Consider the following 10995-nt stretch of genomic DNA (forward strand, 5'->3'; position numbering starts at 1 on the left):
CAAGGAGATGGAGATGGCTATGATTAGAGCCAATGTTGAAGAGGATCGGGAGGCAACAATGGCGAGGTTTTTAAATGGGTTGAACCGAGAGATTGCTGACCCAATTGAGCTACACCATTATGTGGAGTTAGAAGATTTGGTTCACATGGCAATCAAAGTTGAGAGACAGCTCAAGAAGGGTAGTTCAAGTTCGAGATCAAGGCCGAGCACACACAAGCCAAGTACAACACCTTGGAGGTCGAACTATCCAAAGAAGGATGACCAACCCAGTTCATCATCTACACCAAAACCATCCACTACAGCCACGCCACCTCAAGGTAAAACAACTCAATCTAAGTCTCATTCTAGTGAGATAATGTGTTTCAAATGCCAGGGGCGGGGACATATAGCCAGTCAGTGTCCAAACCAAAGAGTTATGGTGATTCGGGAAAGTGGAAAAATAGATTCTGAAGATGAAGATGATCTTGCTGACATGCCACCATTGGAAGATGCTTCTGACAATGAATATGGCCCAGAATCTGGAGAGATGCTTGCACTAGTTACAAGGCGAGTCCTGAATTTGCAAGCAAAAGAAGAGGCGTAAGAAGTGCAAATGAGAACATCTTTCACACTCGATGTCATGTGAGGGACAAGGTATGTAGTGTCATTATTGATGGAGGCAGTTGTACTAACGTTGCAAGTGCTTCTATGGTTGACAAGCTTGGGCTTACAACGCTTAAGCATCCTTGTCCATACAAGTTGCAATGGTTGAATGATAGTGGTGAAGTGAAGGTTACAAAACAAGTACTTGTTTCATTTCGCATTGGCAAGTATGAAGATGAGGTGCTGTGTGACGTCGTTCCAATGCAAGCTGGACACCTCCTTCTAGGAAGGCCTTGGCAATTTGATCGACGAGTACAACATGATGGCTTCACCAACAAGTACTCATTTACTTTCCGTCAGCGGGCAATCACTCTAGCGCCTTTGACACCAAAACAAGTGTATGAAGATCCAGCGAGGTTGCAAAAATTGAGTGACAAAAAGAAACTGAGTGAGCAAAAAGAGAGTGGAAGGATGAGTGAGAGGAAACAGAATGAGAGAAAAAGAGAGAAAAGTGTGGAATCAAGTGAGAGAAAACAACACTTTTATGCAAACAAAAGTGAGATTAAGAGAGCATTGTGCACAAAACAGCCCATGATTTTACTAGTGTATAAGGAGGCTCTTTTAAATGCTAACCAACTTGATTCTTCGCTGCCAAGTACCATTGTGTCTCTTTTGCAGGAATTTGATGATGTATTTCCTGAGCAGGTACCACATGGGTTACCACCTATTAGAGGAATAGAACATCAAATTGATTTTGTTCCAGGTGCTTCCATCCCAAACCGACCAGCCTACAGAAGCAATCCTGATGAAACAAAGGAATTGCAAAGGCAAATTGAAGAATTGATGGAGAAAGGACATGTGAGAGAAAGCATGAGTCCTTGCGCTGTTCCAGTGATTCTAGTTCCAAAGAAGGATGGAACATGGAGGATGTGTGTTGACTGTCGAGCCATCAACAATATAACGGTAAAGTATCGACATCCCATTCCTCGTTTAGATGACATGCTAGATGAATTGCATGGTTCTTGTGTGTTTTCAAAAATTGATCTCAAAAGTGGGTATCATTACGTATGAAAGAAGGGGATGAATGGAAAACTGCTTTTAAAACTAAACATGGTTTGTATGAGTGGTTAGTCATGCCTTTTGGATTAACTAATGCACCTAGTACTTTCATGCGCTTAATGAATCATGTATTGCGTGCTTTCATTGGCAAATTTGTGGTTGTGTATTTTGAAGATATTCTTATTTACAGTAAGAATTTGCATGACCATGTGTTGCATTTGCAATCTGTTTTGGAAGTCCTTAGGAAACAAAGTTTATACGCTAACCTTAGCAAGTGTACATTCTGCACCGATAAGCTTGTATTCCTAAGTTTTGTTGTAAGTGCTACAGGTATTCAGGTGGATGAGGAAAAGATCAAAGCCATCCAAGAGTGGCCGACCCCTACATCGATAGGTAATGTTAGAAGTTTTCATGGACTTGCTAGCTTCTACAGGAGGTTTGTGCAAAATTTTAGCACAATTGCCGCTCCACTTACAGAAGTAATAAAAAAGAATGTGTCATTCAAATGGGGTGAAGCTCAAGAGGAGGCATTTCAGCTGCTGAAATACAAGCTTACGCATGCTCCTTTACTTGCTTTGCCTAACTTTTCTAACACTTTTGAAATTGAATGTGATGCTTCTGGGCTTGGTATTGGCGCTGTTCTTATGCAGATGGGAGACCGCTTGCATACTTTAGTGAAAAGCTAAGTGGGGCTGCCCTCAATTACCCCACTTATGACAAAGAATTGTATGCACTAGTGCGTGCCTTAGAAACATGGCAGCACTATTTGTGGCCAAAGGAGTTTGTGATTCGCACGGATCATGAATCCTTGAAACATTTGAAAAGCCAACACAAACTCAACAAGAGACATGCACGATGGGTTGAGTTCATTGAGACCTTTCCTTATGTCATTCGGTATAAACAAGGTAAGGAGAATGTGGTTGCTGATGCCCTTTCTCGCAGGTATGCTCTAATCTCTACTCTTGATGCTAAATTGCTTGGGTTTGAACATATAAAAGAGTTGTATTCTGCTGACCATGATTTTGGGGAAATTTATGCTCTTTGTGAAAAGACTGCTGAAGGAAAGTTTTATCGGCATGAGGATTTTCTATTTAGGGAACATAGATTGTGTGTGCCTAATTGTTCTGTGAGAGATTTGCTTGTTAGAGAGTCCCACTGGAAGGGTTGATGGGACATTTTGGAGTTGCTAAAACTCTAGCTATGTTGCAAGAGCATTTCTTTTGGCCCCATATGAAACGGGACGTTGAGCGAATTTGTGGTAGGTGTGTCACTTGTAGGCAAGCTAAATCAAGAGTGCAGCCAAATGGCCTTTACACACCCCTACCTATCCCTAGTTCACCATGGGTTGACATTTCTATGGATTTTGTGTTAGGTCTACCAAGAAGTAAGCGTGGGAGGGATTCAATCTTTGTGGTAGTAGACCGATTTTCTAAAATGGCTCATTTTATCCCTTGTCATAAAACTGATGATGCATCTAATGTTGCAGATTTGTTCTTTAGGGAAATTGTGAGATTACATGGTATGCCTAGAACAATTGTATCAGATAGGGATGCTAAGTTCCTAAGTTACTTTTGGAAAACATTGTGGGGAAAACTTGGGACAAAATTGTTATTTTCTACTACTTGTCACCCTCAAACAGATGGTCAAACAGAAGTAGTTAATAGGACCCTATCCACCTTGTTAAGGGCAATCATAAGTAAAAACATTAAGACTTGGGAAGATTGTTTGCCACATGTTGAGTTTGCCTATAATCGTGCAATGCATTCTGCTACGAAATTTTCACCATTTGAAATTGTGTATGGTTTTAATCCTCTAACTCCTTTGGATTTATCACCTTTACCTGTTTCTGAGCATTTGAATTTAGATGGCGAGAAGAAGGCAGAATTTGTGAAGAAATTCCATGAGAGGGCCCGACTCAACATAGAAAGGAGGACTGAACAATACCTTAAGCAAAGCTAACAAGGGTCGTCACAAGGTGTTTTTGAACCAGGTGATTGGGTATGGTTACACATGAGGAAAGAGAGATTTCCAACACAAAGGCGTTCTAAATTGTCGCTCGCGGAGATGGTCCATTTCAAGTACTTGAACGGATCAATGACAATGCCTACAAACTCGATTTGCCAGGTGAATATAATGTTAGTGCTACATTTAATGTTTCTGATTTAAGTCCATTTGATACAGGTGAAGATTTGAGGACAAATCCTTCTAAAGAAGGGGGGAATGATGAGGAAATCAAGGACCAAGTATCAAGTCCAATTCCAGTGGGTCCAGTGACTAGGCACGAGCTAAGAGATTCAAGGAAGAGCTTAACAAATGTACCTAGTACACAAAGTCTTAAATCAAGAAGAGACCGTGGTCAACACGGAAGGAGAACAAAGATTGGTCATACTCATCAAAGTGGACTGAATTTTGAAGCTTCATTATATGTGTCACGTTTTTATCATATGGTCGTAGTTGTCACATTTATATGTGTCAAGTTCTTTTGTGTGGGAGTTACAAGAGTGGAGTCAAAAGGTCTTCATTATGGAGCTTTCATTATGAAGACCAAGAGTCTTATTTAGTATGCTTTTATTGGAAAGACCAAAGGTCTTAGGTGTGTTAATGTTGAAGTCCAAAGGTCTTGTAGGTGTCATTTTCGTCCTATAAAAGGGACTACCTTTCCATTGTAAAAATCAGATTATCATATATGCAAATTGTGAGTTTTTATCTTCTAGAGTTCTTGAAGAAACTTGTGAACTTATCAAGGAGGTATCCTTGTGGCGTTCAACTTGACTTATCAAACGGATTTCCATCCCCGTTTGTGGCGTCTTCCTTATACCAAGGTTCGTGCTTCGCTAAGCATTGGGTCGAGGTTCCATTCCAACATCGTTTGTTCTTGGTGGCTGTTCCATATTTGGTGTCGGGTTTCATCACAAGTTGGTGTGGTTCGTATCAGTCTGGGTCTTGGTCACGGTCCTAGTCTTGTTACACAGTCCTGGTCTAGCAGTTCTTGTTTAGGTGCTAGTTTTGGGTCCCGGGTCTAGGTCCGGGTTTGGGCTTGGGTCCTAGTCCGGGTTCGGGTCCAAGTCTAACTCCCGCATTCAAACACCGACTTCGGTCTATTTCAAGCCCCATTTACCGCATTTCGAGTCAAGATCCGGAACCCCGTCACGGTCTAGGTCCGGTTCGGGTCCCGGGTTTCAGTCCGAGTTTGGGTTCCGGATTGAGATCGGGTGCGATTCTAGGTCCCAGCCCCGTTGCCAGTGTCCCGAGTCTAGTTCTATGTTTGGGTTTGAGTTTGGGTCCTGGGTTCGGTCCCGAGTCCATGTCCGGGTGGGGATCCGGTCCGGTCCCGCTTGGGTCTAGGTCTAAGTTTGAGTCCGGGTCTTGGTCCGTTATAGTTTTGGGTCTAGGTCCAGTTCTACACGCTCTAGGTCCAAGTCCCGGTTCATGTCCCATTTCCGGGTTAAGGTCAACTTTTGATTTCGGTTCAAATTTCGGGTCACAAGGTATGGTTTCGGTGTCCGAGTTTTGGTTCTGTGTGCCGGTCTAGGTTCGGTTCCTGGCCGTGTCCCCTGATCCATACGCCGACTATGCGTTCGATCCAAGCCCTGGCTCTAGATCCAGATCTTGATCTCGGGTCCTGGTCTGGTTCCATTTTGGGTGCCATGTCATGAGCTGGGTCTTAGGTTCAAGTCCAGGTCTGGGGTCGGGTACTAGGTTTCGGTCCTAGTTCCGTTGCCCAGATCCCTATCCTGATTGTGGGTCCAAGTCCCACTCGGGTCCGGGATTGGGTCCCGCCCAGGGTTCGGGTTGAGTCCTAGTCTCGATTCGAGTTTGGGTCTTTGTCTTGATTTTATCTCGGGTCGTTTGGGTCTAGGCCTTAGTCCTAGTCCTAGTTCGGTTCCGCTCTAGTTGCAATTCTGAGTTTGAGTTTGGATTCAAGTTCATGTCGTGGTTCGAGTCTTGGTCCGAGTTCGGCTTTCAAATTTCGGTCTAGGTTCTGGATAGGCTCGGGTGTGGGTTCGGGTCTAGGTCCGGTCTCGGGTCCGAGTCCCAAGTTCCATTCTCGATCCGAGTTTGGGTTCGCTTTTGGGTCTAGGTCCCGGGTTCCGATCCTAGTCTCGGGGTTTGAGTTCGTGTCCGTGTCTAGGTCTAGGTTTGGGTCCGATTCTACGTCCGTGTCCGAGTTCGTGTCTCGAGTCGTGGTCCAATTTTGGGTTTGGGTCCTGGGTTCGGGTTTGATCCTTGTTCGTGTCCGTGTTCCTATCCTAGTTTGGGTTCGGTAGGTTTCTGTCCGGTCTAGGTCTCGACTTCGCATTCTCGGTCTAGGTCAAGTCCTAGTTCGGGTTCTAGTCCCGGATTTCGATTTGGGTCTGGGTTCTGGGGCCTAGGTCCCTAGTCTAGGTCCCCCATCTATGTACGGTTCCTAGGTCTTTGTCTTGGTCCAGGTTTAGGTTTGGGTCCCGAGTCTTGGTTTGAGTTTGGGTCCCATTTCGGGTTCAGTCCAAGTTTCGTTCCCGCATTGGTCCGTGTTCGGTTCGGTCCGGTCCTGGCCCCGGTGTGGTCCGATTTTTAAGTCCCATGTCTAAGTCTTGTTGTTAGTTCCTGGGTGTGGTCCCAGTTTTTTGGTCTAGGTCTAGGTCGTGGTCCGGACACGGCCCGGGTCCTTGTCCCGGTCTTGCTTTAGGTCCCAAGTCACAGTGTCCCGTCCGGTCGAAGTCCCGCATTGGTTCTCGTCCGAATTTGGGTTTAGGTCCGAGTCTTGATCTAGGGCTCGGGTCCCGTGTCTCGAGTCTAAGGTTCAATTTTTGATCTCGCTCCTAGTTCTCGGGGCCCAATTTTTGTCAAAGTCCCCCATCTAGGTCCCGATCCTTGGTCTAGGTCTTGGTCAAGGTTCGTGTTTGGGGCCCAAGTCCCCTATCTAGGTCCGGATCCTAGAACCCGCCTAGGTCCAAGTTCAGGTTCGGGTTTGGATCCCGAGTTTGGGTTTAAGTCTAGGTCCCAAGACGTGTTCAGTTTGAGTTTGGGCCTAGGTCCCGGTCCGAGTCCAGTCCCTGTTCGGCCGTGGTCGCACCCCGATCTCGTGTCCCGCCAAGGTCTAGGTGCGAGACAACGTTGTGGTCTAGGTTTGGGTCTAGGTTCAGGTCCTGAGTTTGTGTCTAGGTTGAGGACTAGATCTGGGTCTGGGTTTGGGTCTTGGGTTCTGATCTCGTATGGGTATTTAGGGTTTCAGTGGTTTTGGGTTTAGTGTTTAGGGATTCGTGGTTTAGGGCTTAGGGCTTAGGGTTTAGGGATAAGTGTAAAGAGTTTAGGATTTAGGGTTTAAGGTTTAGGGTTTAGGGTTTAAGGGTACGATTTAAGGTTCGCGTGTGGGTCAGGGTGTGAGTCCTGGTCTGGGTGTAGGTCCGTGTTTGGGTTCAGGTCCGAGTCTTGGTCCCAAATCCAAACACCAAGCACATGTCGAGTCTAGTTTGAGTTCTCGGTTCCGTCCGGTCCGGGTCCGGTTAAGGTCCAATTCCCGCATTTAGACACCGACTATGGGTCGGGTCCAAGCCTCGAGCCTTGGGTCCCGTCCACAGTCCAAATCTAGATCCTAGTCTAGTTCTAGCTCATTTCTTGGGTCCTGGTTCGGGTCTCATGTCCAGGTTTGGGTCTAGGTTTGGGTCTTGGGTCCTGAGTCATGGGTATGGATCCCCAATTCAGGTCAGGGTGCTAGGTCTCGGTCTGGGTTAGCGTCCCACCCAAGTGCAGGTCCCGGTCCTTGTTCGCATCGTTCCTTCCCTCGAGTCATGGCCTCGGTCCGGGTCCGGGTCACGCGCTTGGTTCTTAAGTCCTGTGTCCAAGTATCGGTCCTCGGTCCCGTTCCTAGTTCCCACTCACGGCCACAGTCTGGGTTCTAGTCCTAGTCCAAGTTCGGTGTCTCGGCTTTTGTCCGTGTCCGGGTCCCGGCCCTAATCTTGGTTCGGTCCCTGCTTTAAGTCGCAGTTCGGTATGAGTACGGGTCCGGGTCCGGGTCTAGGTTTCGCCGTTGTTTGGGTTCGAGTCATGGTTTGAGTTTGGGTCTGGGTTACGGTTTGGGTTCTTGTACGGTCCGTACCCGGTCCAGTCCCGAGTCACGGTCCCGGGTCGCAGTCCCGGCACAAGTCTTGGTCCGGTTCGCGTCTAGAGCTAGTTTTGGGTCTAGGTCCAATTCCCGTTCCAAGGTCCTTATTCCGGCTTCTTGTTCGATTTCGGTCTCGGGTCCGAGTCTAGGTTTGGGTCCTGGTCTAGAAATTGTTCTAGGTTAGGGTCCTTGTACGATTCCAAGATGTAGACACCGACAACGGGTTGGGTCCAACCCTATGTCGTGGGTCAAGATCCGCATCCCAATCTTGGGTCTCGGCCTCGTTTCGATTCGCATCCTCGGGGTCTCAGTCCGTGTTCGGGTCTGGGACCGAGACCGGGGTCGGGTCTTGGGTCCCAATCCCAATCCTGGGTCCCGATTCTGGTTCTAATTTTGAGTTTAGGTCCCCAATCTAGGTCTAGTCCTAGGTCCAGGTGTGAGTCTCCCGCCTCGGTCCGAGTCCCGGGTTAGGGTCTTGGTCCATGTTTGTGTCTGGGGTCAAGTTCGCGTCTCGAGTCTAGATCCGAGTTTTGATTTGGATCCGCGTCTCGATCCGGTCTCGGGTCTAAGGTCCTAGTCCGATTCAAGTTCCCAAACTCAAACCCAAACTCAAACTTGGACCTGTGTCCGGGGTACGGGTCTAGGTCTAGGTCTAGGTCCGGGGTCCGAATCTAGGTATGGGTCCCAAATCCAAACACTCGATCGGCGGGTCAGGTCTAAGCCCCAAGTCCAGATCTGGATCACAATCTCGTGTCCCAGTTTAGTTCCACTTCGGGTCCCAAGTCCAAGGTCTCGGTCCATGTCCGAGGTTAGGGTCTGGGTCTAGGGTTAGGCCTTGGGTCTCGGTCCCAATTCTGATGCCCGTGTCCCGTCCATGCCCTAGGTTAGGGTTTGAGTCCCGTTTCGGTTTCCAATCTCGGCCTAGGTCGGATCCGGGTTTGAGTCCCGGTCCAAGATTGAGTCCGAGTACCGTGTTCGAATTTGGGTCTAGGTTCCGAGGCGCAGTCATGGTCTCGGGTCCTAGGTCCCGATCCGGGTCCATGTTTGGGTTTGGGTCCTAGTCCCAGTTTTGATTTCGATTCAATGTCTGAGTTCGAGTTTGGGTCTGGGCCTTTTTGGGGTCTGAGTCTTGGTTTGAGTGTAGGTCCGAGTCTGGGTCTAGGTCTGGGTTTGGGTTCAGGTCCAGGTCCGAGTTTTGGTCTTAGGTGCAGGTCTAGGTCTCGTCCGGTTAGGGTCTCGCATGGATCTGTGTCCCGAGTTTCGATCCCGACCCGGGTCCGGTGTGGGTTCGAGTCTAGGTTCGTATCCGCATCCCTATCTAGGTCCGAGTCTCGGGTCTTGGATTAGGTCCCAAGTCTAGGTCTAGGTCCCGCTCTCGCTCCCGCCCAGGTACACGATCGTGTTTGGGCTCAAGTTTTTGTCTCGCTTTGGGTTTGGGGCTAGGTCCGAGTTCGGTTCTTGGCTTGGGTCCGGTCCCGGTCACAATCCTTGTCTTGTTCAAGGGTCCTCGGTTTGCGCTTCTTGTTCATGTTCCAGCTCCATCTCCCGGGTCTAGGTCGTGGTCCGCGTTGGGGTCCCGGTCCGAGTTCGGTTCGGGTCCCGGTTTGAGTCCGTGATCCGGTCCCGCCACTTGTCCCGCCTAGTTTCGGCTCGTGTCCCGGGTCCCAAGTCCGAGTTTGGGTTCGGGACCGAGAGTGGGGTGTGGTTCTAGGTCCCGAGTGTGGTTCCATGTTTGGGTTTGAGTTTGGGTCTAGGTTCAAAGCACTAAGTATAGGTATAAGTTGGGATCTAGGTTTGGCTCCCGATTCGGGTCTAGGTCTTGGTTGGAGTCCGGCACCCGGTCCAAGCTTACGCTTCCGGGTCTAGGTTTAAGTCCAAGCATCGTTCTAGGTCTAAGTCCAAGTTCGGTTACGGTTGCCTAGTCCGTTCCCGCATCCCGGTCTACTTCCGGTTTCGTTTCAAACTTTTGGTCGCAGTGGTACGGATTCGGGTCCAAGTTTGGGTTTGGGACTGGTTTTGGTCCTGGGTCTTTGTTCTGGGTCCTCGTCTTATTCTAGTTCGGGTCCCGGGTCTTGGGCCGGTCCTAAGTTTAGGATGGGATCCGAGTTCGGGTTGTGTCCCGATAGTCAAGTCCTTATTTCCGGTCCAAGGTTGGGTCCGATCTCTCGAGTTTGGGGTCGAGTTTTGGGTCTTCATCCCGCTTCCGTGCCTAGTTTCTAGTCCAAGTCCTCAATCAGATCCGCATCCTTTGTCAAAATTTGTGTCCATGTTCGGGTTTGGGGCCCAAGTCCCCCATCTAGGTCTAGATCTTAGGTCCCGGTCTAGGTCCAAGTTCAAGTTCGGTTTGACTCTCAAGTTTGGGTCCGAGTCTAGGTCCCAAGACGGTTCGTGTGTTAGTTTGGGTCTCGGGTCTCGTAATGAGTCCAAGTCCCTATTTGGGTCCAGTCGGGGTCCCAAACCGGCCCAATTAAGGTCTAGGTCACGAACTGTGTTTTGGTCTGGGTTTTGGTCCGGGTTCAAGTCTTGAGTTTGGGTCTAGGTTTGGGTTTGGATCTGGGTCTGGGTCTTGGTCCTGGGTTCCGATCTCGGTTTGGGTATGGGTCTAGGCCCGTGTTCAGGTTTGGGTTTAGGGTTTAGGGTTTAGTATTTAGGGCTTAGGGCTTAGGGTTTAGGGGTAAGTGTAAAGAGTTTAGAATTTAGGGTTTAAGGTTTAGGATTTAGAGTTTAATGGTCCGCTTCAAGATCCGGTTCCAATTTCAGGTCACAGGGTACGAGTCCTGGTTTAGGTCTAGGTCCGTGTTTTGGTTCAGTTCGACTCTTAGTCCCAAATCAAAACACAAACCACATGTCGAGTCTAGTTTCTAGTTTTGGTATGGGTTCGAGTTCGTCCGGGTCTAGGTCCGAGCCTAGGTCTAATTACCGCATTTAGACACCGAATATGGGCTCGGGTCCAAGCCTCGGGTCTTGGGTCCAGCCTCGGGTCTAAATCCGCATCCTAGTCCAGCTTCTAGCTCATGTCTTGGGTCCTGGTCTGGGTCTTATGTCCAAGTTTGGGTCTAGGTTTGGGTCTTGGGCCTGAGTCATGGGTCTGAGTCCCCGATTCAGGTCAGGGTCCTAGGTCCCAATCTGGGTTAGGGTCCCAGTCCGAGTGCAAGTCCCAGTCGATGTTCGGAACTGGTCCTTCTCCCGGGTCTTGGCCTCGGTCTCGGGTTTATTTAATGGTCTCTGGTTCTGAGGTCCCGTGTTTGAGTATCGGGTCCCGGTCCCAG

This window comes from Cannabis sativa, chromosome X (genome assembly GCF_029168945.1).
Source record: "Cannabis sativa cultivar Pink pepper isolate KNU-18-1 chromosome X, ASM2916894v1, whole genome shotgun sequence".
Taxonomy (NCBI): Eukaryota; Viridiplantae; Streptophyta; class Magnoliopsida; order Rosales; family Cannabaceae; genus Cannabis; species Cannabis sativa.